Genomic DNA, 27,075 nt, shown 5'->3' on the forward strand with positions numbered 1-27,075 from the left:
AAAACTGTGAGGATAGGCGCAGCCCTCCCCAAGTCCCTGAAAGTTGGCCCTAGGAGAAATTAGGATGAGATGGGCAAGAAAGAGCCATTGTAGGTTCTGGAGCAGGGAGGGACCTGATGAAAGTGAGGTCTCCCGAAAATCGGCCAGGCAGCATTGCATGGAGCAGACCGAGCAGACTGAGTCAACACGCCATCTACAGCACTGAGCCCGCCTTTTGAGGTTTGCTCCTGCTGATTTATAACCCTTCTTGACAGTGAACAAAACATCTAACAAACTAGTTTCTGTTACAGCATATGCTCCCCACCTTCTCTCCTTTCCACAGGATCCTACAGGAAGGCTGACCAGTCACCTGATTTGGTTTAGGACAACATCGCCGTCCCCACACACTGGGTGGAAGTGGCAGGAAGGTTCGAGGCTCACAACCGCAGGGACAGAGAGAGGGGCCACCACCGATCCAGCCCAGGGCAGACAGTGGCTCCCTGGCCCCAGAAGATGCCAGACAGTGGTGCTACTCTGCTGCTCCTTACCCACAGCCCCACCTCTGCGTGTCTCCCTGCCCCTTCTGCTCAGGCCCGACCAGAGGTCCTGGTTTTAGGCTGATTCCAGAAAAGAATGATCTGCTTAGCCTCTCATGTCTGGGTTCAGAAAGACTTCCTGGAAGCCACATCCCAACTACAGGGCAAGATCCACCTCCCTCCCACCCACACTCTAGCTTCTCCTCCTGGAAGTCCCACAAGGTAAAGCAACCACTCAGACTAACAAAAGCCCTAATCGCAGTGGGAGACAGTGAGTCCCCAGCACAAGAATGAGGACCAGAGATTTCAGAGGGAGGCAGTTTCAGACCCCAAATCAGCACCCACTATCACATGGTGAGGGTGAGTCTCAGAACTTGCCTGTCTTCTGTGAAAGCCACCCCTGAGGGTTCTGACAGACAAGGAGCCTCCACATGGGGCCTGCATCCTGACCCGTTCTCTGTTCACCAACACTATCAGCGCATTCTCTGCCGTTTACCCAAACTTTCTCACAGAACCCTGGCCCAGTCTGTAGCGCCCCCAAGCTGACATTCCAGCTGTCTGTGAACAAAGCACCAGATGGCGGCTCCCAGCATCAGAGTGTGTCTAACTGGCCCTTGTGTTCCATTATAAGAAAAGCAGAAGAAGAGTCAGTTATCAGCTTTCACTAAGCACCAACAGCTATTTAATCCTCACAGCAAAACTGAAGCCACACGGTGGGCCGAGGGCAGGGCTGTGACTACACACAGACCACCAACACCAGACTTGGTCTTCTTTTCCTCTGTTAGACGCACTGGCTTCCCCCTAGTGAAGGAGCATGCATAGCTAGACTCTCAATAAATAAGTGAATGAACGGATGATGATGAGTAGGTGGGTGCTAGCCCATAGATTTGCTGGGAGACTAAACCTTTCAGGGATGACTGTCTATTGTGCCATGAGCATCACCTCGAGCAAAGTAGAGCCAAGATGAGTGATTTAATAACCTACTGTTTCAGATAATAATAATAATAAGGAGGCTGAGGATACTAGCAAAGTCTATGCGTGATTACCGAGCATCAGATGGAGTCTAAGTGCATTATACATAGTAACCCACTTTATTCTCACAACCCCTGAAGGAGACACCATTGGGAAATGGAGGCACAAAGGAGTTAACTAACTTTCCCAAAGTCACCCAGCTAGTAGTGTGAGAGTCACGATTCAATCCCAGATAGCCAGAGCACTTCACCATCCTCTGACACTGTCTGCTACCCCATACAGCAGGGCTGCCTAAATGACCAAACATGGGCTGCTGGTGCAGGTCTTCCCCAGGCGTCATCTTCAGTACTGGTTTGGGGATAAAGAAACTTTACAGGCCTCAGTGCATGACACCTTCAAGTCACAACACAGCAGAGTGGCCCGTGACCCCTACAGGGCTGGCCCCAGTCCTCCTGAGGTCCTTGAGTGTATGCGGGGCAATCAGGTCACCAGTGAATGAACTCTCAGTGCCTACTGGGTTAGGCTTCATGCAAGACACTCAATATGTCAGGGGGAGGGTCCCCTGCCCTTGAGGAGCTTACACTCATATTGAGGCAGACCAATAAACAAACAAACAAAAATACACAAGTGACTATTTCTTTAACAATGATAAATTACTTCAGACCGAGTGCCCAATGTCTGGTACAGGCAAAGTGGAGCCCCAACATTCCAAGGCAGTAAGTAGCACTGTAGCAGACTTTACAGGGAGCATATCCTTATTCTTGCTACACATGGGTCACTGCACTACAGACGGTACTTACCAGCTCATCTAACCTCATAACCACTGTACGAAGTAGATAACGAGTGCCGCCCCAGGTTACAGAGGAGAAAAGTGAGGCACAGAAAGGTTAGTGGTTTTCCCATGTCCCACAGCTAGTAAGTGGTCGCACTGGTGGGCTTCAAAGCCAGGCAGTGTGACTCCAGACCCCATCCTCTGGACCCTGTACAGGCTGCCTCGTGGGCTTGGGAATGCGTCCATGGACCAGGCAGGCTTTAGGGATTGGAAGAATGTGAGCTGGCATCTCGGGCACAGGGAATAGATAATAGCTGCCTGAGAGATGAGGTTTGAGGAAAAACAAAGGCTTCTGAAACCTTCAAAAGAAAACGAGGGCCCGACTGGCGTGGCTCAGTGGTTTAGCATCGACCTATGAACCAGGATGTCATGGATGAATTCCAGGTCAGTGCACATGCCCTGGTTGTGGGCCCAATCCCCACTGGGGGTGTGCAGGGGGCAGCCAATGATTCTCTCTTATCATTGATGTTTCTATCTCTCTCGCCCTCTGCCTTCCTCTCTGAAATCAATAAAAATATTCTTTTTTTTAAAAATGAGGGACCTGTGTGTTTTGTGAATGAACAAACTCTCTAGTGGAGAGAGAGCACAGTATGAATGAATAACAGAGGGTAGAGGACCAAGGAGCCACCATCACCCAGTGAGCCAAAGAGGAGCAAGCTGGAAAGTGGAACACAGGGGGAGGCTGTCCTGCACGGTCCTGAGGCGGGGTCCGTGGAGAAGGATGTGCATGCAGGGCGTCTCTTGCTCCCCTCCCCTGAGAAGACGTGGGGGATCTGGAGAAAGGACTTCGGCTGGAGAAGGGAGAAGGCTGCCAAGAAAGCAGGCAGAGAAAGCAAGGGCAGAAAAGAGGTGTTCTTATTTCTTAAAGGTATGCCCCCCTTACAAGGAAACGATTATCCAGAGCAGGAAGAACAGAGGGAGGGATACCCTTTAAACAGTCATCATGAACACTATCACGGGCAAATGTGCAGCCAACAATGGAGGTGCAGGGCAGGGTCTAGAAGCTTAAAAGAAAAGGGAGCACCTTCTCTTTTAACATAACTGAACGTGCCGTGTGTATGCTTGTCCCTCACTGGACAGGAAGCTTCTCAAGGCAGGGGCTACGTTTTCCCATCTTTACACCTTTACTCAACTGTGCCTGGTGCAGGTGGCCATGCAATGAAAGTCTGATGAATTACTGTGCGGATAGATGAATGGAGGGATGACTAAAGGATGAATGGCATATGTCTCTAGTACTTTTACTTCTTCGAAAGCAGAGTCATGTCTGATTACTCTCTGTCTGCTATTGCTGATTCAGCGATGTCTACAGCCTGCCCTCGGACCAGATGGAAGACATGCTAAGCCACCTCAGATATGTGCTGCCAACAGCGAAGGTCCGACAGGAGCCGTCTGAAGGCCGGCGTCACTGGCCATAGACTTTCAGGAAATTCTGCCCCAGGTAGCAGGGCACTGGGGAAGCTGACCTTGGAGCCTCAGGCTGTCACATTTCCAGCCTCCTCCTGCTGGGCCTTGGGCGGAAGGAAGCTAACCAAACACTCCCTCTGCTCTGGGTCTTCGCTGAACCCCCACGCGGAGTCCATCCCTATTTCCAGGTCACATTCAAACTCAGCCACAGTTTATTTCTTCCCATTGAACCTCCACACCACAAACTCGCTGGTTTGCCCACAGCAACATGAACACCTACAGAGTCTGAATTAAGAAAAAATGTTGAGATCTATTAACACTCCCCAGACCTTCAAGCTCACCCGTTACAGTGGCTTTCGTTACTCATTAAAGGAACACCTGACTTCTTTCTTACCTGGAGAGATTAGGTAATCAGCACAGATTAGTTAAGGACTTCAATACAAAGTGCATCATTTTCATGATCATTGACATTGCTGGAATTTTTATTTGTTTTCAGTCTAAAAGGCATTTCCCAGGTAACGAAGGAAAACCTTCAAGGGCAGAAGTACCAGGCAAGTAAGATATTTAAAATAAAGGAGCCCGTTGTTCCTGCTTCTGCACAGTTGCTTTTCCCATTTGAAGTGACATGGTTCTGCAGACCAAAGGAGGCACGCATTGGAGTAGGAGCACCCTCTCTTCCCCAATGTTACTCAGTCACCGACTCACAGCGTTTGGTAAGCCTGGTTGAGTTTCTGTACTTCTGCGTCAGTCTCATATGGAGAATTCCAATCTAGCAATTGTGTATTATGATGATTTATGCTTGTCTTTCCTCCCCGTAACATGGGATTACAAAAGGGAAAAGACTCCCTTCAAAGACTTGTTCCTGCTGCCGAGAGCAGCGTCTGGGCGCTGCAGGTGTTCTGCGATGACAGACAGAACTGACAGTCTTCTCGCTTGGAGGGCCTTCTCTTTAAAGCTGAGGACGCTGTGTTTTGAAGGGGCTGGTGCTGCCCAGCCCAGGATTTGAACAGCTGCTTTACTCTTCTGTGTAGGTAACTGCTAATTGTTTCCGAAATGAACATCATTAAGGTCATTTTCTGCTGGACTCCTAAAACACGCAAACAGCTGTGACGGGATGCAGGCCCCTCTACCTAGGAATCAAAGCCACTCAGATACACACTCCAACCTTCCTCCCACTCAGATGCAACCTCTCCCAGCATCCTCTGCCACAAGCAGTTAGTAACCCCTGGGTTTTCAGTTTTCAAAGGAAACATGATCAGACAACCACAGCATGGGAACCACAGATTTGCTGGCGTGCCACCAAGGCCTCTCCAAGATCCCCAAACCTATACACTTGACAACCACTTTGGTCAGAGGCAGGTGGCCATGGCACTAAAAGCCTCAGGCTAAGCTACCCTCCTTCCTGGTCTACCTTCCCTTTCTTCTGACACAAGGCCCAGGTCCTGCCACCTACAGATGGTTTACTGCCACTCTGGCAAGCACCTGAGTACATCTGTGCGCGCGCACACACACACACACACACACGTATGTTAGGAAAGGAGAGTGTTCCAAGTGCACTAACACTAAAAGAACAACCTCATAGAGAGAGTAAGTACTACGTTCATCTACAAACTAGGTCTAGGTGAGACTTCAGGGCTAGGTGGAACAGAGCTAATGTGGTATTCTCTCAGGAAAATAATTTGTCTACAAAATTATACGTGTTTATTGAGAACATTTTGAAAACTGTAAAAAGATAAATAGGAAAGCTATATTTACTCATAAAGTCACAATCTAAATTAACCACTACAAAACTTTTTGGTGTTCTTCCTTCTGGTCTTTATATACAGAATACTTACACATATTATCTGCATGTTTTACATATATGTCTACATAAACAAAATCCCACATATAGAGTCTTACATTCTGTTTACACTTTAAAACATCAACATCTCATTAGTAATATTCAGAAACATTTTTAATAACAGTTCATCCTATGGAAACCAGATAATATACCTAATAAATTCCCTTATTGTTGGAATCTGTGATGAACATCTTCGTATAAAATTCTTAATGTGCTTCTCCACTTAGTTCCTTAGGATAGATTCCTAAAAATAAAATCACTAAGCCAAAAGGTATGACTATTTAAGGTCCTTCATACATATGGGTTTTTTCAAAGAGCAAAGCCACCTAAAATCCCACATGTGCTGGATGAAATAGACACATTAGCCCATAGTGTTTGCATTATAAAACCCTTCCTAATTTGATACTTAGTTAGGGTAGGCTAACTGCTGCAACAAACCATCCCAGAATTTCAATGGCTTAACACAACAAAAAGGTTTTTGTTCAGTTGACTGTCTAATGTGCGTTGGTAGGGCCATTCTGCTCCACACAGTCATGCAGGCATCCAGGGACCGAGTCTCTTTTCAGCCAGTAGCTCCAGCATTGTCTTGGGCCTCAGAATCCTTGGCTGGTTTTTTTCCCCATCAATGAACAAACAAGAGAAAAGAGAACTCGTGCAGATTGAGCTAGCAGCTTCATTGCTACCACTTGTGTTCCATTTTCCAGCTTAGTCAGATAGACATACCTAACTGCAAGAAAATGTGGAAAATGTGCTTTGCCTGTATTTCCAGGAGGAAAACTTTGGTGAACAGCTCCTGGTAAAGGGTGGGCATTCAATGTATTGTTGTAATAGGCGGTGGGGGAAAAGGAAGTCAATGTACTCTTTTGATTAGTAGTAAAGTGGAACAAATTTTCCTTTTTATTAGCCAAGTATACTCTCTCTTCTTACAACTTCTTTACCAATGTTTCTGTATTGTTCATAATGTTATGAATTGATTTTTTAAGAGCTCTTCCTAATATTAAGGATATTAACCATTCTTTTGTCTGAGACCTTTTTCAGTTTAATTTTTGTCTTTTAATTTTTATTATAATTTTTATGTAAGTTTTTATTTTATGTGTTTGAGTATATCAGTTATTTTCTTTATGACTTTTCAGATTAACATTACAGAATTGCAAAGTACACAAAAAATGGGAGATTCTCACCCAACTCTCCAATTTCATTATTTTGTATTCATAATTTACAGGTGACTAAATGATACTCAATGAAATAAAATGAATGGTGCAAGGTTTTGCAACTGATTAAAGGCAAAGTTAGGATTAGGGATTTTAAAAATTGATTCAGTGTATAATATGTGACAGGCGATGCCGAACACTTTTCAAACATTATTTTAATTGATTCTCAAGACAATATGAGGTAGATGCTATTGACTTCCCCATTTTACAGAAAAGGAAACTGAGGTTGCAAGCAGAGAGGCAATATGCCTGAATATCAGAGTTAGTAAGTGGAAGCCACATGATCTGAACCCAAGCCCACCTGATCATTGGAGCCACGGTGTCCAGCACTACAATGACTGTCCCGCGGTCTCCTGACACACTGCCTCAAATATAAACCCCAGGAGAGACGCTGTGCATGAGGTTGTGCTTGGCCTGCTCACTCCTGGTTGGCTTTGGCCCGAAGTCCAGGGTATTTTCTCAGTGTCCCCATGCATTTGCCAGTCCAGAATGCATACTGGCTCAGTGTGCCACTGCCACCATAAATCAGCCAGCCACACACTTTGCCCTTGGTGCTTCTGAACATCACGGGAAAGGATTGCCTTTTCCTGCTCCATTCTGCATTGACATGTGAGTTATGTCATTATTTTTTTAAGCAACAGAAATCTAGTCAATGATTTGTAGCAGTCACTGCTGTGCAGTGTATGCCAAAAGGCTCCATATATCCTTACGGAAGAAAGCAGAAACCTAGCAAATTGGTCTCACTTCCTTGACACAATTCTGTGATGGGCTGGTATTAGGTAAAGCTGAAATCAGGTGCGGTGATTAAAAGATTATAATAATGTGAAACAGACAGCCATCTCATGAAGTAGGAAACATTTTCAAGGAAATCAAGAGAGGCAAGTCATTGGAGTCAAAGGTCACCCAGAAGTCAAGGGGAACAATAAAGAGCAATCGGGCTCAGCAAGAATAAACTGTTACCAGACCCTTTTTCTTGAACTCCACTGTCAATGGCCATGCAAATCGGTTCTCTTCCTGTCTCTTCTGTCCGCCTGGTTGGTATCCCTGTGACCTAACTCAGGACTAGAAAAATGTCAACAATAATCAAGCCTCTCTTCGATTATTATTTCATGCCAAGGTCTCAGAAACCAACATCTCAAGACCTATCCTCTCATTCAAACTGCTTTCCTGTATTTCTAGTTTCCTCCTGCTGATGGCCCATCCAAGATGAATAATAAAAGGACCAGTTACCAGCTCCACACCAAGCCCTCCACTTGTTGAGGTTTCCTACTTTGGTGGTGGCATCACCATCCTTCCATTGACTAAAGCTCAACGCTTACCTGGGCTTCTGTGATTCCCCCTCCCCCGTGCCCTAGGTCCAGTCTTTTGCCAACACTCAACTCTTCGTTTGCACTATCTCTCAGAAAACTCTTTCCTCTCCCTCCATTTCTACCAGCCTCACCCAAACCATCATTCAGATAATTACAGTTAGTGTTTCTTAATTTGCCTATCCACCTCTGTCAAAAATCAGAGGGGCATATTTCTGGCTTCTCTACTCTGTTCCACTGATCTAGGTGCCGATTCCTCTGCCAATACCATATAGTTTTGATTACTGTAGCTCTGTAAGTCTTAAAACTGGATAGACTGATTCCTCCTACTTTAGTCTTCTTTTTCAGAACTATTTCTGAAGTTTGACTATGATGTATCTTGGTATGGATTTCGGTGGATTCATCCTCTTTGGAATTCACTAAGCTTCTTGAATCTGTAGATTTGTGTCATATCCTAACTTTGGGGATTTTTCAACAATTATTTCATTGAGTGCTTTTTTTCAGTCTCACCCTCTTTTTCTCCCTTAGGATTTCAAATACACATTACATTTTGTTACAACGCTACGGGTCCCTGAGGACCTGTTCTTTTTTCTTCCCCCAGTCTATTTTCTCTCTGTTGTTCAGATTGGGTAGTAGAGAGGGGGCCCAGAAGGGGATGCACGGCTTTGCTGGGTGGTGTTAAGAGTCCTGACTCTCCACAAGCATCCTCTGACCACCAGTGAGGAGAGGAGGGATGTCTCAGTGCTGCTGTGGGAGTGAAAATCCAGGCTCCCCACATATTTGACAAAGAAACAGGCTCTCAGAAATGGGCTAGGCTATCACCATTCATTTAGGAATGAAGAATTATGACTCCAGAGATGAAGACTGGGTTGCTGGATGTCAAGTGGCAAGTTAGTGGCAAAGTCAGAACTCAACGCCCACGCCCTTGGCTCCAGGACCACTTGTCTATGAGCCAAAGAGCTCCTAAAGCACAGGAGAAGCTGGCCCCCAACCCAGTATGAGAATGAAAAATCTAACCGGCCAAAGGAGAGGGGCTGCCTCCCTTCACATCCTGCCAGACCCCAAGGCCAGAAAGCACACAAGGTTATGCGCCATCATCCCCTAAACAACACAAACACACATTTACTCAAGACAGACCTTCCATCCAGCACACACAGAAAAAGCACACTTGTGAGCCAAGAACTGCAGCCTCTCAGTCCCCTTCGGAGCTGGTGGTCTTCCATCTGGAGAGGACCTGACACAAAGACCCACCAGGAACTGCAGAACTCAGGGCAGTCCGCAGGCAAGCTGCCCCTCCTCGCTGGAGAGCGGGGTCTGCACACGGCTGGAGGTGCAGACCTGGCCACTTGTCTGGCCGGCCCTGGCTGTTGGTCTCAGCACAGCACTGCTTATTCTCCGCGAGGGAAAGCTAGTGACCCAGGAGAGGAAACAGCCTTTGTTTAGTTTCCCTTGTAAAAGGTTACTGACTTGAGGAAAGAACCGAAGTGTCAATGTCAAAGAGGCATAGCTTGTTTTGGAGCCGACCAAATATACAGAATTTTGGGGTGGGGCGTAAAAGAAAAAACATTCATCCTACTTTTACCAGTGCCAGACACAAGCCTTGGTGTTCCTTCCATGCCCTCCCCTGGCTTTTACAATAAAAATTCCAGGCAGCCAGAATCAAGTTCCAAACTCCTACCATAGGCCATCAGTCTGCTGAGAGTCAGGCAGAGTTGTTAGACTCCAGGATGGTATGAAATAATAAACAGTTTTATGGTATACAATTAAAATTATGAAATTTAATAAAGTCATTTGATGCCTAAATTTCTAAACAATATGATTTAAATTGTTAAATTCATTAGAACAACCCTTTAAAGAATTATAAATTGTGTTGAGGTAATTGCCTATGTTGGTTATCATACAGGCTGAGAAATATCCATCATCTTTTGCTAGAATTTGTGAATTAAGCTATATTTTTATGAGCTCTGGAAATCACTTCTACGAGTGATTTTTTGACTATTGGGGTATTTTAATGTTCACTCTTTTTACAATTTAAAACAATTTTCAAATATTATAGTCATCTAGACCAGGGATCAACAAATCCTGGCCAATGGGCCAAACCTACCTCACTGCCTGTTTTGGTTACATTTTCAAATGGTTGAACAAATATCGAAAGACGAAAACTATTTTATGATGCAAAAATTATATTAAATTCAAATTGCAGTGTCCATAAATAAAATTTTGCTAGAATACAGCGCAGCCCATCACTTATGTACTGTCTATGGATGCTTTTGTGCTCAAAGGACAGAGTTGATTAGTTGCAACAAAGCCCATACAGCACAAAAGCCAAAATACTAACTCTCTGGCCCTTTACAAAACAAGCCTGCCAACTCCTGATCTAGACAGTCTGTCGAATGATGATACCAGACTAAAGCTCACTGAGATGGTAATGACAGCAGCAAAAACAACCAGCTTGGCTACTGAGGAAGCCAAGTAACCATCCTGAGATACCAAGCAGGCAATTTATGAGCAAACCCACTGTGCAATGTTAGAGCTATCACCCACAATGTGAAAGCAACATTAAGGCAAAACTCTGACACATTCTGAGAATGTATCAAGCACAAGTGCTCCCTCTTTACATTTATTCCACAGGGGGTAGTTTGGAATCTGAATAATGAGAGATCCGAATCCTGTGAGGTCTTCAAGAACGCAGCCCTCCCTTAAAACATAACAGCCTTCTACTTCCTTTCTCCCCTTGACACCCCAGATTGTTTCCCTCGGTTAAGGGTGGGGGATGGCCCTAGCCAGTTTGGCTCAGTGGATAGAGCGTTGTCCCGGGTTCAATTCCGGTCAAGGGCACATACGTCAGTTACGGGCTCCTTCCCAGCCGCGGTCCTGATCAGTTTGTGTGCAGGAGGCAACCAATCAATGTGTCTCTCTCACATCGATATTTCTCTCTGTCTTTCCCTCTTGTCTTTCCCACTCAAAAAAAAAAAAAATCAATGGAAAAATATCCTTGGGTGAGAATTTTTTTAAAAAAAAAAAGGTTGGGGGATAGCTCAAGTCTCTCTGAATTCCCACCAATCTCAGTCTGATTACATAATGTTAATCACACTGGTCATCCTCTCTGCCTGCCCCTCTAAGGCTGCAGGTCCCTCCAGGCAGAAACACCATCTTCCTTATTTTTAAGCTGGATGGACCTTGCAGTGCTCATTAAGGCACATAGTAGGTGCTTTGTTTCATTGTAGGAATGACACTATACATACGCTGTCTCCTCTAACTCCTTCCCTAAATCCTCGTTTGTACAGTTCATCACACAATCGAGGAAACAAGCTCAAGGCAGTAGCTGTTCAAGCCACACAGGCAATGATACGCGGCAGAGTCAGGACTGGAATTCACAAAGCAGGGTACCTGATGCCTAGTAGAGGCCCAGAAGTACTGAATGCAAAAGAGAATAAATGCATAGTGATGCCCATACAGAGCGTGTAAGCATGATCTCAGAAGTTGCCAAGACTTAGTGAAAGAAGCCAGTCACAAAAGAGCACGTACTGCATGATCCCATGTCCGTGTGAACTCTGCATGAGCGCTGACATAATTTCCTCGTATGGAACTAAGAGAGGCCCCACCTCACAGCGCCTCTTACATGTCTTGCTAGCAAAGGCGCTGAGCTCCTCGGTGTGAGCCTGAGGGAAGAACAGCACCTCCCGAGGAAAAGGAAGGGGAAGCCGGAAACAAGCACCTTCTGCTTCTGGGTACGCTCACCGGGCGCCCAGTGCTTCTTCCTGCCGAGTTCCTGGGCAGCATTAATGTTAACAGAGACGCCTGCTTTTCACCTGGCAATTACATGGCCAAGAACGGAGCTTTCAAAACAGAATGTGAGATCAGAAAAAAAAATAAAAACTACAGTAAACTGAACATTCATTTTAGTAGCACTAATTTTTTGAACTGGGAAAAACTAGAAATAACTGGATTGCTAACAGTGAGTAGGGAACCCATGATGGAGAAAAATTATGGAAATAGTCATTATGCTTAAGAATGGGAAACCTGACGTGGTTAAGAGTGGGAAATGTTTACACAAAATCATACTATGTGGAAAAGGACAAATGTGCACCTGCTCAAATTAAAATACAGGCAGGTATCACGGAGAAGACAGAAGGATATCAGCTGTTAGTGTGCTATGCGTTTATGTGAGGTGGGAAGGCAGGGCAGAAGAAGGAAGAAGAGGAGGAGGAAGGGGGAAGGAAAAGTGAGGGACGGAGAAAGGATGGTGATGGTTCGGTAAAGTTACACATACAGTAAAACTCAAATTAAAAAATAACACAGTTGTGGAATTATAAAGTATACAGTCTTTCTATCAAATACCTTAAGAGTATTTTCACTCTTTGCCCAGAAACAGTAGGATGCATAACAGAAGAGTCTTCAAAACCCGCAGACATGGCTCCGCCCCCAAGGCTCACCTGAGAGCAGCAATAAACTCCCTCAGGCATCTCAGAGGGCCTCCCGGTCAGGCTGACCTCCTCTCAACCTCTGAGAGTGTTACTATTATTAGCTTCCAACAAGGATGAGGCAAAGGGGACTCAGAGAACCCAGAAAAGGAAATAGGGCTTCAATTCACATCCAATTTTTAAAAACTTTTTAAAAATTCACTTTCTCAAATAATACCTTTTGTTTTTAAAAAAGTTTACACAGTTAAAAGTGAAGCGGGTCAGAAGTATCTTTATAATACTACAAAACTAAACCAAAGACTTTATTTTCTTTTTAAACACCACCCCCCACCCCCACCTGAAAGGTTGTTATGAGCCGGCTGTGTTGTAGGCAGGGCTGTCTCCACGCTCCCAGTTTGGCTCTCGAGGCAGCTGCCTCTCTGCCCTCAGCCGCTTCCCTCGGGCGGCCCGGCCGGGGCACAGCGAGGCTGGCACCAGGCAGAGCTGATGTGGAGGCGGCCTGGCCGTGCCACAGAGGCCCAGGCAGGGTCAGTCCACCAGGTCTGGCCCCCAGGCATGGAGGCCAGGGCAAGGGGCAGGCAGCAATAAAAGGGCAGCTGGAGGCCAGGAAGCCAGCAGCAAAGGGAGGTGGGAAAGGGACCAGAATTCCAGGCATGTGAGGGTCAGGGGTCAAACCAGCAAGATCAATCAAAGCGTAGTTGTCAATTCACCCTAAGCAAGTCTTAGAGGCAGGAGGAGAAGCGGCTTAGATCCTTCCCAAAGACCTGGTCTCAGATCTTAGGTGGATAAGTGAGAAAAACGACGGCTCACATTCGCCTGCCACTTCCACTCCCAGAGACGGCTTTAAGCATTTTACATTGCCATGAATCGCACCCATTTCACAGGCCGGAAAACTGCAGCACAAGAGGTAAGGAGAGTGTTCGGTGACACACAGCGCGGGTGGAGCCCAGGCCTGCAGTCAGGCTGCGGCCTCGGAATCACGGGGCTGCTGCTGACGGAAAGAGTGCCAGACTCCCGCTTTTATCTTCCTGAAATGACAGGGGTCGGAGGCTCTGCGTTTCAGGAAAAGTCTGTTTGGCAGCGACATATTTGTAACTTGCTGACCTGATCAAAGCAGGTAGAACAGCCTCCCAGCAGTCTGTGTACCCATTTTCATAAGAAATTCATCTCTCTTGACTGAGCTTCCAAGAAAAATGGTGAAGTTCATGACAGGGTTTGTCACCCACCCCAGCCCCGCTGTCACGTGGCTGCATCCTTGCAGTAACTCAAAGGCCAGGCTCCCCTTCATCAGAACCCTGCGGATAATCCCTAGCCATTTCCCCGCTGGGAATCCGAGGGCCATGGCCTAAAGGGTTAACCATCTCATTTCCTCCCGTCTTTCAAACCTTAATCCCCATCCTGAGCTGGGTGCATTCCAAGCCCACCTGGGACAGGTCAAGACGAGCCTGGCCATGGCTAGCCCTTCATTCCCCTGGCAGGAGATTAGATGGGGCGCCCATTAATCACTCATTACTTGGGTCCTCGGTGCTGGCCAGCCCTCAGGCAGGCAGCCAGCTGCCTGGGAGGGTGGGGCAGGCACCACCCCTGCCCAGCCCAGGTCCTGGGCCTCCCAGTACCACCCTTTTGGGACAAGATACCACAGTGCAAGTCTGGCCCTCTAGCATCCGGACCATGCCCAAGAGGAGAGGGGTTAAGGGGCAACACTACCAGGGTACCACTAAGTAATCAGTTTCAGCATGGCACATCAAAGAGGGCACTATGCATTGTGCAGTTAGTTGAAAGAATGGGTAAAAAGAAGACAAAGGTAGAAAGAGACCACTGTGCCAGGACAACTAACCATCAATAAAGAAAACTGCTGCCTACTTGCTTCTTAAATTCTTGGAGGAATCTGAAGAAAAACTGGAGAGAGGAGAGGATGTTGAATGGAGAGTTCTTTATTATTATTACTGCACAGCTAGGGTTGTTCATTAGCTGGGTTTCCATTTAAGGTTGCAACAGGCAGCCCTGTAGACACAAAAGCCCTGGACCTGAGGGGGCCTAAGATTATATCTTTTTCTACAGCACAGATATTGAGCACCACGATCCTGCCAAGCACCGACCAGGTACAGAGTAGATAAGAGAAATGGGATGAGAACAGACACTGAGCACCTACCACCTGTCGGGCATTTGCCTAATGCTCTGCATGCTGTGCACGGGTCCCGACACACCCTCCGGGCTTTGTCCCTGCCTTTGTTACAGTTGGGGAAACCGAGGCTGGTGACTGGAGAGGGGCAAAATAAAGGCCTCTAGAATGAAGGATACCTGTTAATCACCAGACCCCATCCTAGTGTCACTCACCATATCTGTAGGGCATGGCTGGCAAGGTGCGGTAGGCACTATTTGGGGAGTTCTAGCCCATTTCTCACCCCAGGAAAGTTGGGGCTCCCAAAACAACCCACCCTGATCCTTCTCCCTTAGCACTTGCTCAAGCCCAGGAATAAATTCACAGTGAGCTGACGGAGGCAGGACTTCCATGCCAGCTCCCATTGGGGTGTGGGGAGTGTGCTTTCAGGGCTGCACTGCAGACCCCCTTCACCAGAAGAGGGCTCTCCACCTGGCCCGGCCACCATGTGCCTTTTGCTCGCTCCCTTTATCAAAGGCCCCTGTTAAAAAGGAAACGCTACCTGGAAAAGTGGCTTCTGACCTGACCACCTGACACTGGCCCCTCATTGTAAAGGCAGCCCAGGGCAGTGGTCCTCAATCTGAACCTGCCGAAGAACCACCTGAGACGGTCTTAAAAATACCAGCTCCTAGGCCCTGCCTCCACCCTGGAATCTGTTTTGTTTTGTCCCCCTGCCCCCTCCTCCCCCCTCCCTAACCCCCCCTTCCCCGCCAGATCCTAACTCTGATCCAGATGTTCTGAAGACAACGCTTTCAGGAAAGAATCATATACTGGAAAGAGCACCAGACTTAGAGACCTGTGTTCTAAGATTTAGGTTCAAAACCTGAGTTGTTGACGTCAGGCAAGTAACCGGACATTCGCATTCACATCCTTATAAAATATGAATGCTAATGTCTCCGACATAGGTTGCTGGGAAGATTAAAGCACCAAGCACAGCACACACCCCTGCTCACTGAACATAACTTGAACGAGTTCCTCAGGCCAATGAGGCTCCAGAAACCAGAGAAGACATTTTGGTGAGTTGGGGAAAGAAGAGAGGGCAAAACAGGCCCAGGAAGTGAGGGGGACCCTGAAAGGGAGCAAGAGTCAGAAGAGGCTAAAGCCAGAGCCTCCCACGGAAGCCCCCCATACCCAGCGTCAGCCTGTGTCAGACGTTAGCTCTTGACAAAACATTTCTAATCCATTATTTTCACAGAGAAGACAGCCAATATATACACATGTAACCTTTATATCCACACATACATAAATATCACAATTCTGTGTACACACACACACACACACACACACACACACACACACGGAAAGATAAAAGGCAGGAAGTGTGGAGAAAAGAGGAGAAAGATGGGAGAAGTGAGATGGCAGGTCAAACCCAGTCAAGTCAGTGTGGAGTTTGCTGTGCTGGTAATGTGCTACCCCCCTCGGAGAGGCCCAAGGAGACACCAAGCGTCTCGTCCACTAGGACATGTCCAGACTGAATACAGAGTCAGTGCAAATGACGCAGGAGAGTACAGAGGGGATTCAGGGAGGAGGGGGCGTGCCAGAAGGCTGGGATACACTTCCTGGCTAGGTCTGGGTGAGTAGAGGGGACATCTGCATTTCTGAGCCACAATAAAGAGAATGGGTGAGAGGAGTGAAGGGTTTCAGGCAAGAAGGAATTGGGGAGCTCTTGGATCAATAAAGCAGACCGGAAACTAAGCCAGTTTTATTTTACTTTTTTAATGTATTTTATTGATTTTTTACAGAGAGGAAGAGAGAGGGATAGAGAGTTAGAAACATCGATCAGCTGCCTCCTGCACACCCCCCACTGGGAATGTGCCCGCAACCAAGGTACATGCCCTTGACCGGAATCGAACCTGGGACCCTTGAGTCCACAGGCCGACGCTCTATCCACTGAGCCAAACCGGTTTTGGCTTAAGCCAGTTTTAAATGCCCTGATAAAGAATGACTTTGGCTCAAACTGTCCATAAAAGTACTTGCCTATCTCCAGGGCTTTGCTCAAGCTCTTCCCCCTAACCGGCATCCCTCTTCCTTCCAGCCTTTTCCATCTCCTTGGAGTCCTCCTCAGGCTTCAAAACCCAGCTGTAATTTTCCTAGCTTTTCCCGTGCAGAAAAGCAGTCTCCCTCATTGGTGCCTCCTTGATGGTTTGCACACCCCCAATATTCTGCATTGTTTTGTGGTTATTTCTTTATGTCTCTTTCTCTCCCAGGTGGCCATTAATCATCTACTAGCCTGTCAACAAACTGAAGGCAAGGATATTGTCTTGTTCTTCCTGAAGCTCCAGCACATAGTAACAGTCCCTGGCACAGCAGACACTCAGAAATATCTGCTGGAGACAAATTAAACAGAAATGAATATGGGGGTTGGGGTGGAGGGCCGATTTTGATTTCTTGAGAGGAATGATGTGGTGAAATCAGAATTTTAGGAATATTAATCTGTCAACATAAAAGAAGATGGATTAAAATGAAAAAAGAGACTCATGGCCAGGAGTCAAGAGAGGAGATTATCACTGTAATTTGGACATAAGTGGGGACAGAGGGAATGGAGACAGAAAAATAATTTTCTGAGGTATCACAAAAGAATGTAGAAGGGACTTGGTAATGAATGAGCTATAAACGTGGGGGATAGGGTGGGGTAGTCTGGACCACTCAAATATTGAGACTCCTGGACAACTGGGAGACAAGTGGGAGAAAAATGTGGGGGATCGAGAAGGAAGGGGGTGATGCCTGGCCTCTCTGTAGGATAACGAATTGCAATTACAAGCATTTCTCGGCCAAACAAAAACAAAACCCACAACACTTCAAATCACAATTCCTAACCCTGGTCTTACCCCCCAACTCTGGCTTGTATTTTATGTATTTTCTCCTAACAGCCATTTAGAAACATTTCTTCATGCAGAGGAAACTGAGATAAAGATACGCCCCACCCGGTGCCCTGTTCGGTGCTGGGCATGGACAAGCCCACCAGGCCTCCCGGGGAAGTCCAGGGGGTGCACGGCTCATTCCCAGAGTGCTCCAGGATTCTGATCACCCACGCTCCCTTCCCGTGCCCAACCTGTGGGAAACCCCTGTTCCCGCCCTGCAAAGGTTTATGGGAAAGTCCCAGGACTCCCGTCTGTTTCCTCGCATTAATTCCAGGGCGAGGATTTTGTTTTCTAAAGAAATGCAACTATGGTGCCAACAAAAATCTATAGGAATTGAGGAGTAATGTATTTAAATCACATTCTTAAAATGCTTGCTTCTTTGTATATTGAGGCCCAGTAAGATCCTAGGATCCCAACCACTTCCTCACCGTTATCAATGGAGTAGAAGGCATGTAGAGGTTATGCAAGTTTTAAGAGCCATGCAATTTTGAAGATCTTTACACTGTTCTGGGCCTGGATTAGCAGAGGGGACTGCTGGAAAGATAATTCTGCAGACCTCTCTTGGGTCTCTGTTTCTCTTACTCCAAACGCCAACAGGCACCGCAGGACCACTCAGCTCCCCAGGTCCACGGTGTCACCCACTCCGCCCGCACAGGGGAAAGCGCGGCGGTGGGGTCACACCGGAGGCGGGAAGGGACCCAAGTGCGCACAACTGACAGGCAGCAGTGGGAGCTGGGGGCGGGGGGGGGGGACTGCTTAGGAAACACCAGACCCCCACATTCCAGACGCTAAGTGGGCCTGAGAGCGCCCCGAACACCTTCCCAAGTTAGGGCTAATGGTGTTTCAAGAAAAAAATTAGCTCCCAGGCCCCAAAGCCCCGGGGGTGTAGCTCTGGAAAAGCTGATTCCAAGAGCGCACCGAGGCTGCGGGGCTTGGGCTGCACTGGGGCAGCGTCCGGAGTTGGGGGAAACCCACCCGCCCCGACTCCCACCGGCTCTGCGGGGCCGCGGCTCAGCCCAGACCCGCGCGGAGGGGAGGCTTCCCGGCACCCGGCGTGGCCCCGGCCGCCGACCGACACTCGACCAGCTCCACGCTCAGGCCGGGGGCGGAGGGGGGCGAGGCGGAGGGGGCGGGCTGGCCGTGCGTTCGCCGGCCCCTCCGCCCGGACCCAGAGCGCGGGCCCGGCTCCGACGGCCGGGGGCTGCCGAGAGTCTGGGGTGGAGGGCAGGGGGTGGGCGCCGGCGCCGCGGGACGGGCTAACCCACCGAAGGGACGTGCGGGAAGGAGGTCCTTTGCACCGACCGGGCGCCGCGGGCTTCCAGAACCCGGAGCGGCCGCAGCCCCGGGGTCCCGGACACACCCACTGCGCCCCGGCGCCGCCCGCAGGGCAGAGGGCGCGGGGCGATGGAGCGCGGGCGGAGCGCGGGGCGGGGGCGCGGGCAGCTCTGCTCACCTGGGGTCCACGTCCCGGGGTGGCCGCCGGCCGCCTCCCTCACCTCGCCCGGTGTGCTTCCCGGAGCCGGGCAGCCCGAGCCCGCGCCGCCCCGCGCCCCCCAGCACCGGCTCCCGCCGCCCCGGTTCCGCGTCGGGCTGCGCGGGCGGCTGTGGCTCGGGCGCGCGCGGAAAGCTCTGCTCGGAGCTTGCAAAGCGGGGAGCCTGGACCCGCGCTCGCTGCGTCCCGCCTCCCTCCCCCGTTCGCGGCCTCCTGCTGTCATCTGGAGCCGCTCCTGCCGCCCCCTGGCGGCCGCCTGGGGAAGGACAGGCCCCCGTTCACCCCGGGACCGGCCCCTGGCAAGGATGAGAGGCCCATGGTTGGCACTACCCAGTACATGGGAGGACGGAGGCAAGGAGGACAAGAGGGTGGCCAGAGCGGTCGGGGCTGGCCAGGACTAGTGAGACAGGAGATAAGGTAAGACCAGACGGTGGAAGGTCTGGAATTCCAGGTGAATTTTATCCTGAGGTTTGTGGGAGTCATGGGAGGACTGAAGCCCGGGAGGAACAGGGCATCCTCGGGCTTTGGAACAACCATTCTGTCTGCAGCAGGAGAGGGCTGAGGCTACAGCCGGGAGCCAGCAAGGAAAATTGTCCTGTAAACCGGAGCAGACGAGGCAGTGACGGGATAAGCCCTTGTCTAAAGAGCACACACCATCACACTCGCCCGCATGTTCACACACAAGAGGAGCCCCACTGGGCTCCTTCTGAACGCAAGAGAAAAAGACAGGAGTCCTCCAAATTCGACCTGGGGCTGGACAGCTGGGGGAGAGAAAATCCCTGACAGGAGCACGGCTTCTTATCTTACTGGGTAATACTCTGAGAAGAAAATAATTGCCACATCCTCCTCCTCATCCTCACCATCGAACTGGGATCTGTATATCCAAGCCCCTCTTTTCACTAGTTTGGAAATTGTCCCAAAGAGGGCATGATCAAAATCACACAGCTAGTTGGTGGCTAGTTAACTGGAGCCAATGTTTCTTGACTCCTAGTGCAGTACTACATTCTTTACATTCAAACAGAGGTGTTTAGGGCTAGTGAGGTAGGAAATAGAGTGACAGAGAGAAAGTGTCCCTCCTCTCCAAGGAGGGGTGGGGTGGCCTGAAACATTTGAAGAGGCTGTCCAGACACAGGCCATCTCCCTAAATATGAGTCCCCTGTGTGTTTATCAGTGCCTCCCAAGTCCACCAGCAGGGGTTGTTTGGAAAGTGCAGGTACAGGGTAGACAATGAAGGCAGTGACAGAAGGCAAGCTGCCTGCCCCAGAGCCAGGCCAAGCCAGGGGTGGGTGCCATGTATGAGGGAGAAAGGAGAGCAACAGGACAGAGAACTCAGGAGCGGGGGGTGATGGGAGTGAATAAAAGAGAAAGTGGCAAACCAAGGGCTTAGGCCAATGAAAGAGAACCAAATTTGAGTGCTGACTACTACCCCAGAGCCTGGGCAGAGCCCGTTCTCACTGATTCACTGGCTCAAATGGGTTGAAATAATTCCACACTTGATCAAACAGATTCTGATTGCAGGCACCTGGTGTGAGTGGGATTAAATTAATTCTGAGTCTCACGGGTCCCATCGGTCAGGTTAAGTGGATCTAACAGTGCTAGACAATTCTGGCCAATTTAAGCCACTTAACATGATAGAAAAATAACACAACAGTAGAATGTACTCAATGCCCCTGAATTGTACACATAAAAATGGTTAAAATTATAAATTTTATGTAATGCATATTTTACACAATTTAAAAAAAGAAAGTGAAACTTATAAAACATGTTTGAATTGGATTGATTTATCAATTCATTTAAGAGATATGTACTGAATACTGAAAAGGGCTTGGTGTTAGGAAGTAAATGTGAACTGAAAAAAATTTTTCCATTCCAAAAGAAGCTCAGAACAAGGTGAGGAAGTTGTCATATAGTCAGGAAATTATACTAGTAGGTGGTAGGTATACTTGGGATATGCAGAAGCATCTGAGAGTTTACAGCAGTGATGGCGAACCTATGACACGCGTGTCAGCACTGATTTCTGATGACACGCGGCCGCATGCCGAGGATGAAACATTTGCTGCTCCTGAGGATGAAACATTTGTGACTAGAGTCTTAGAGTTGTTTTTTTCCTCAAAGTGACACACTACCGAGTTATGCTCAGTTTTTTGGTGCAGTTTGACACACCAAGCTCAAAAGGTTGCCCATCACTGGTTTACAGGAAGGGAGAGGGAATCTGAGAGGGGGATGTATGACTGCCTCCTGAGCTGAGTTTTAGAGGATGAGGGGAGTTCATCAGGCAGGGCTTGTGGGTTTATTAGTTTTCATGGAAAAAAAACAACACTAATTTTAGATTTACAGACAAGTTGTAAAAATAGTACAAAATATTCCTTTATAGCTCCCACCCTTATATCTTCCCCTAATGTTAATATCTTGCATAACCAAAGTGTAATTATTTATTGAGCAAACTTGATCCATCTAACCTAGGCTGGCTCTTCAGAGCTGCTTCTGTTCCATTTCAGATTGTTTTGACCATATTTTGTGTACATAAACACAGAATGTTCTTTATTTGAAGTCAAGACTATATTGAAAAATCTGCTCACATTTTAAATGAAAAGATATTTGCATTGCATATAGGCACCTGTGTATTAATTATTAAAAGCAAGGTTTTAATCTTTCAGTCCTGGTATGTTTCTACTTTTATCCAAATGTGTATGTAGGCATGAGTCAGATTGGCAGGATTTGGTCCCGAGTTTGAAAGGAGCTACTAGCCCTCAGCAGCAGAGAGGACAAAGAAGGGTGGGTGCCTCAGGTCACAGAGGCCACCCCAGGGTGCCTCCCTGGCGTGTCAGTGTCTTCTGGGCACAACGTCGTGGTGAGTGGGTTGTTAGTTATTCCGGTTGCACATCTCAGTGACAAGGTGCTCACTGCCTCATACTGTTGTTGGAGGCTCTCTATTAGAAAGCCCCTTACCATTTGAACTGAAAACTTTCTCCTTGTAACTACTACCCAATGACAGACAAAAAGCATAACTTTCTGCATGTGTCAGCTCTGAATACACTGAGTGGCCAGATTATTATGATCTCTGAATGCATAATAATCTGGCCACTCAGTGTACTTCTCTTGATTACCTAATTTATTTGACATCAAATATACTATAAATCGTGCACCTGATCAGTTTTCCCCATTGCACTGGCTGATAGAAAGCTCAGGGCAAACAGGTGGTTGATCTCCAGCAAAAGTCTAGAATACTTTTGGTACCCATTTGAGTAACAATTACACTGAGTGGCCAGATTATTGTGCGTTCAGAGATCATAATAATCTGGCCACTCAGTGTGAGTAGGACAGTCCTAGCTCACACCTGATTTCCAGGTGTAATTATTAATTTATGATTAAGTAGAGGCCCGGTGCACGAAATTCGTGCACGGGGGGGTGGGGGTGGGGAGGGGTGTTTCTCAGCCCAACCTGCACCCTCTCCAATCTGGGACCCCTTGGGGGATGTATGACTGCCTGTTTAGGCCCGATCCCAGTCAGACATCCCTTTCACAATCTAGGACTGCTGGTTCCCAACTACTCGCCTGCCTGCCTTCCTGATTGGTCCTAACCGTTCTGCCTGCCAGCCTGATCACCCCCTAACCACTCCCCTGCCAGCCCGATCAATGCCTAACTGCCCTCCCCTGACACCCCGGTCACCCCCAAATGCCCTCCCTTGCATATTCCCTCTTTATTAGATAGGGTTTTTTCTTTAGCATTTTGGACAGTCCTAACTGGTTTGGCTCAGTGGATGGAGCACTGGCCTGCAGATTCAAGGGTCCTAGGTTCGATTCTGGTCAAGGGCATGTACCTTGGTTGGGGGCACGTACCCAGTCGGGAGTTTGCAGGAGGCAGTTGATCGATGTTTCTTTCTCATAGATGTTTCTAACTCTCTATCCCTTTCCCTTCTTCTCTGTAAAAAATCAATAAAATATATATTATAAAAAAAGAAACATTTAAGATTCCTCCATATCTGCCTGGCTGGTGTGACTCAATGGTTGAGACCCCAGGCTGCCACCGCTGGAGGGGTTCAGGCCCTGGCCAGGCTGAGACCCCAGCCCAGGCTGCCGCCTCTGCCCACCCAGATGACACCCCATCTCAGCCTGGCTGCGGATAGCCCGGGGGGTGCCTTCCCTGGCCTGAAGATCGCACATTGGGGGTGCACTGCGCTGCTGGCCTGACACCCCAGCCCCAAGCCCCGCGGCCCGCTTCGCCCCCGATCGCGCACGGCTCAGGGGCGACCAGCCGGACACCCCGGACTGCCGCCACTGGGCAGGGATTGCTGTGTGTGGGGCAGTCACCTCCCAGGTAGACACCCTGGACTGCCACTGCTGGGCAGACTTAGGGACTCTGCCGGGGCTCGGGGCTAAGAGGACTGGGCTCCGCCATCTTGTGGCCATGTGCACCGCCATTTTGTCGTGGAGTGATGGTTAATTTGCATATCACCCTTTTATTAGAGAGGATCGTGCCCCTTTCACTCTGTTGTCCCAGGTGCGATGCTACATGATCTGGTCCTCTGCACAAGACTTCCACCACCCACCTCACTAAGGCTGCCCCCACTAGGGCCCCAGTCCCAGCGTTCAGCCAGTCCTCCTGAGGGTGCCCTGCCTGGAACGGAGTCAGCCTTCCGCGAGGGTGCCCCAGTGCTGGAGGCTGCTGAGAGACACTTCCTGGGATTTCAGAGCAGGGTGTGAACAGGCCACAGGAGAGCAGCGTGGGACCACCGGCCCATGTGGGGACTTGTGAGTCACACACCTGCAACTCAAGGGAAAGAAAGCACTGAGCCTTTCACCAGCAGAACGTTTCTGGGGCCTAGAGTCCCCAAAATTGCACTTTGAAAAGCCCTGCTCTGCATTCTTGACAAACACTGCTGTTTTTATCCTAATGGCATTTCAGGGGGCTGCATCCCAGCAGGGAAGGAAACCCTTATATTATCCCGACTTCGTTAATGTTTTGGAGGCGGAAGGGAAACAGACGTGGATTCAAACCCCTAATTTCAGGCTCCAGCGAGGTACTAGGACCCGTCACAATACTTACAAAATTGTTTCATTTTCTTAGTTGTAACCTTTGTAGCCTGTAAAGTCAAGGCGAGCTTGTATCCAGTGAATAATAAGGAAATAAGGGATGCGCAACACAACCCTTTAGAGTTGGTAACTTTGTCATTGTTTTAAGCAGTTCTAAGCCCCTGGGGTGAGTTTCAAGAAGCAGATTGCCTCCTTAATGCAGTTCCTTCTCTTCCTACTCCAGAGCCTGTGGGATGTTGACCTAAAGACTTCCCTCTGCCTGGGGCTGGCTCCCTGCTGGACCTGTAATCCAGAACCAGGCAGAGAATGGAAATCTGCAATCACCACTCACAGGGCAGAAGCAGAATGGTTTCTAGGTGGAAAACCAAGGTTTCCCATGAAGTGTCAGAGTCTTCAGGCTAGATTTCAGGTTCCAGTTCTCATTAGAGCTTCACTTTCATTCGTTCTTGCCCTGTGTCCAGTCAGTGAAGATAGGAAATGTCATGTTAGAGAGAGAAACCCAGATGGCGGCAGGTAAACACCTAAACTGCTGCCTTGCACAACCACTTCAAAACTACAGCTAAAAGACAGAACGGACATCATCCAGAACCACAGGAAGGCTGGCTGAGTGGAAATTCTACAACTAGAAGGAAAGAGAGGGGCACACAGAGACTCAGAGGAGCTGCAGGAGGCTGAGGTACTGAGACACATGCATGGAGAAGACGGGCGGCTGAGTGCCTGGCTGGCTTCCTCTGGCGGGAGGGAGACTGCACTGAACCCCAGTTCCGGGTGAGACCCTGGGGACCCGGACTCATACGGGGTGAGTCTGGACTGTCGGGAAGAGAGAGGAGCGCACAGAGACTCTGGGGAGCCATGAAGGGCAGAGGTCTGGAGGCGCGCGTACAGGTGTGCGCAGAGAGGACTGCAGAGATTACCGAGAGACACTGAGACCCAGGAACCTCATAGGGCGGGGCTGACAGGAAGCCAAGGCTGTCTGCTCAGCCCGGAGACTCCGCCCCATCCAAGCTGAGCACAGAGGCTTTTGCAATTTTGCAAGTCTTGTCTCATAAGGTGTCTCCAGCACAGATGTTCTCCCGGCGTAGACACAGCTGATCCCCACAGCCAATTGACCTGGAGGTCAATTCCTCCCAGTGATACCAACAACAATCAAGACTTAACTACAACAAGGCTGTACACACAGTCCATAAAGGGGTGCACCAAGAGTGTCCACCTCAGGTAACTGGTGAGGCCAAGCCACTGAGCCATATAGGACAACTAGCACACAAAGCTACCCTACCAACTCAGGGAAGCAGCAAAAATGGGGAGACAAAGAAACAGATCACAAACCAAAGAAATGGAGGAGAACAAACAACTGGACATAGAGTTCAAAACCACGGTTATAAGGTTTTTCAAGAATTTCCTAGAAAAGGCCAATAAATTTAGCAAGACCCTCGAGGATATGATAAAGGACCAACTAGAAATTAAACATACACTGACTAAAATAAAAAATATTATACAGAGACCTAACAGCAGACTAGAGGAACACAAGAATCAAGTCAAAGATTTGAAATACAAAGAAGCACTCAACCGGAAAACACTCAACCGGAAAAGAAAAAAGAAAAAAGAATCCAAAAATATGAAGATAGTGTAAGAAGCCTCTGGGACAACTTCAAGCGTACCAACATCAGAATTATGGGGTGCCAGAAGAAGAAAGAGAGCAAGATATTGAAAACCTATTTGAAGAAATAATGACTGAAAACTTCCCCCCACCTGGTGAAAGAAATAGACTTACAAGTCCAGGAAGCGCACAGAACCCCAAACAAAAGGAATCCAAAGAGGACCACACCAAGACACATCATAATTAAAATGCCAAGGGCAAAAGACAAAGAGAGAATATTAAAAGCTGCAAGAGAAAAACAGTTAGTTACCTACAAGGGAGCACTCATATGATTGTCAGCTGATTTCTCAACAGAAACTATGCAGGCCAGAAGGGAGTGGCAAGAAATATCCAAAGTGATGAATAGCAAGAACCTACAACCAAGATTACTCTACCCAGCAAAGCTATCATTCAGAATTGAAGGGCAGATAAAGAGCTTCACAGATAAGAAAAAGCCAAAGGAGTTCATCACTGCCAAACCAGTATTATATGAAATGCTGAAAGGTACTCTTTAAGAAGAGGAAGAAGAAGAAAAAGGTAAAGATAAAAATTGTGAACAACAAATACATATCTATCAACAAGTGAATCTAAAAATCAAGTGAATAAAAAATCTGAGGAACAGAATAAACTGGTGAATATAATAGAATCAGGGGCATAGAAAGTGAGTGGACTGACAATTTTCAGGGGGAAAGGGGTGTGGGGCGTGCGGGAAGAGACTGAACAAAAATCGTACACCTATGGATGAGGACAGTGGGGGGTGGTAAGGGCAGAGTGTGGGGTGGGAACCGGGTGAAGGGAAGCTATGGGGCGGGGGGGAGGAACAACTGTAATAATCCGAACAATAAAGATTTATTAAATTAAAAAAAAAGAAAATGTCATGTTACCTGGTACAAGACAGCTTTTGGAATCCCAAATATTCAAATGATTTCTCTTTTGCCTGTTTGCAAGTGACAACACCCACCGCAAAGAGGCAGCACCCAGACGGCAGCCGCCCTCCCTAGGAGTAGCCACACTGAGCTAGTTGGGAGGTGGACATGGTGGCCTCCAGATGCTCAGGCTTCCTATCTCCTGGTGATAATTAACCAGGTGATGACAATAGCCATCTTTGGAATAAGTCCATTTCCAAGTGCCTGCCTCTCTCAAACATGATGGATCATTCACTCATCTTTATTGGAGCCAACTATGAATGATTGAAGGGAGGATGAGAATTGTTACCCAGAGTCAAAGGGGAGAGTGTGGGAGAGGCCATTCTAGACAGAAGTGCAAAGGCCCTGAGGGGGACCTGATGCACTCACGGAGCACAGGGAAGGGCTGAGTGGCCAGGGCTCAGAATCCAGGACAGAGAGAGGAGGGAGGTGCCGGGAGCAGGAGGGCTGTGATCTGACTG

The 27,075-nt window shown here is 48.3% G+C and overlaps 1 protein-coding gene across 2 annotated transcripts in view; it reads right to left on the minus strand.

Annotated features, from left to right (window-relative positions):
• Window positions 1–19,202, minus strand: part of THSD4 (thrombospondin type 1 domain containing 4) — a 704,967-nt gene extending 685,765 nt beyond the window's left edge. For both annotated transcript variants that reach the window (XM_079788500.1, XM_079788499.1), the window contains exon 1: window positions 18,981–19,202. The gene's annotated coding sequence lies outside the window, so the exon portion shown is untranslated. The remainder of the gene's footprint in view (window positions 1–18,980) is intronic.
• Window positions 19,203–27,075: the final 7,873 nt, after the last annotated feature.

Source organism: Cnephaeus nilssonii (assembly GCF_951640355.1).
Source record: "Cnephaeus nilssonii genome assembly, chromosome: 1".
In the NCBI taxonomy this organism is placed as follows: domain Eukaryota; kingdom Metazoa; phylum Chordata; class Mammalia; order Chiroptera; family Vespertilionidae; genus Cnephaeus; species Cnephaeus nilssonii.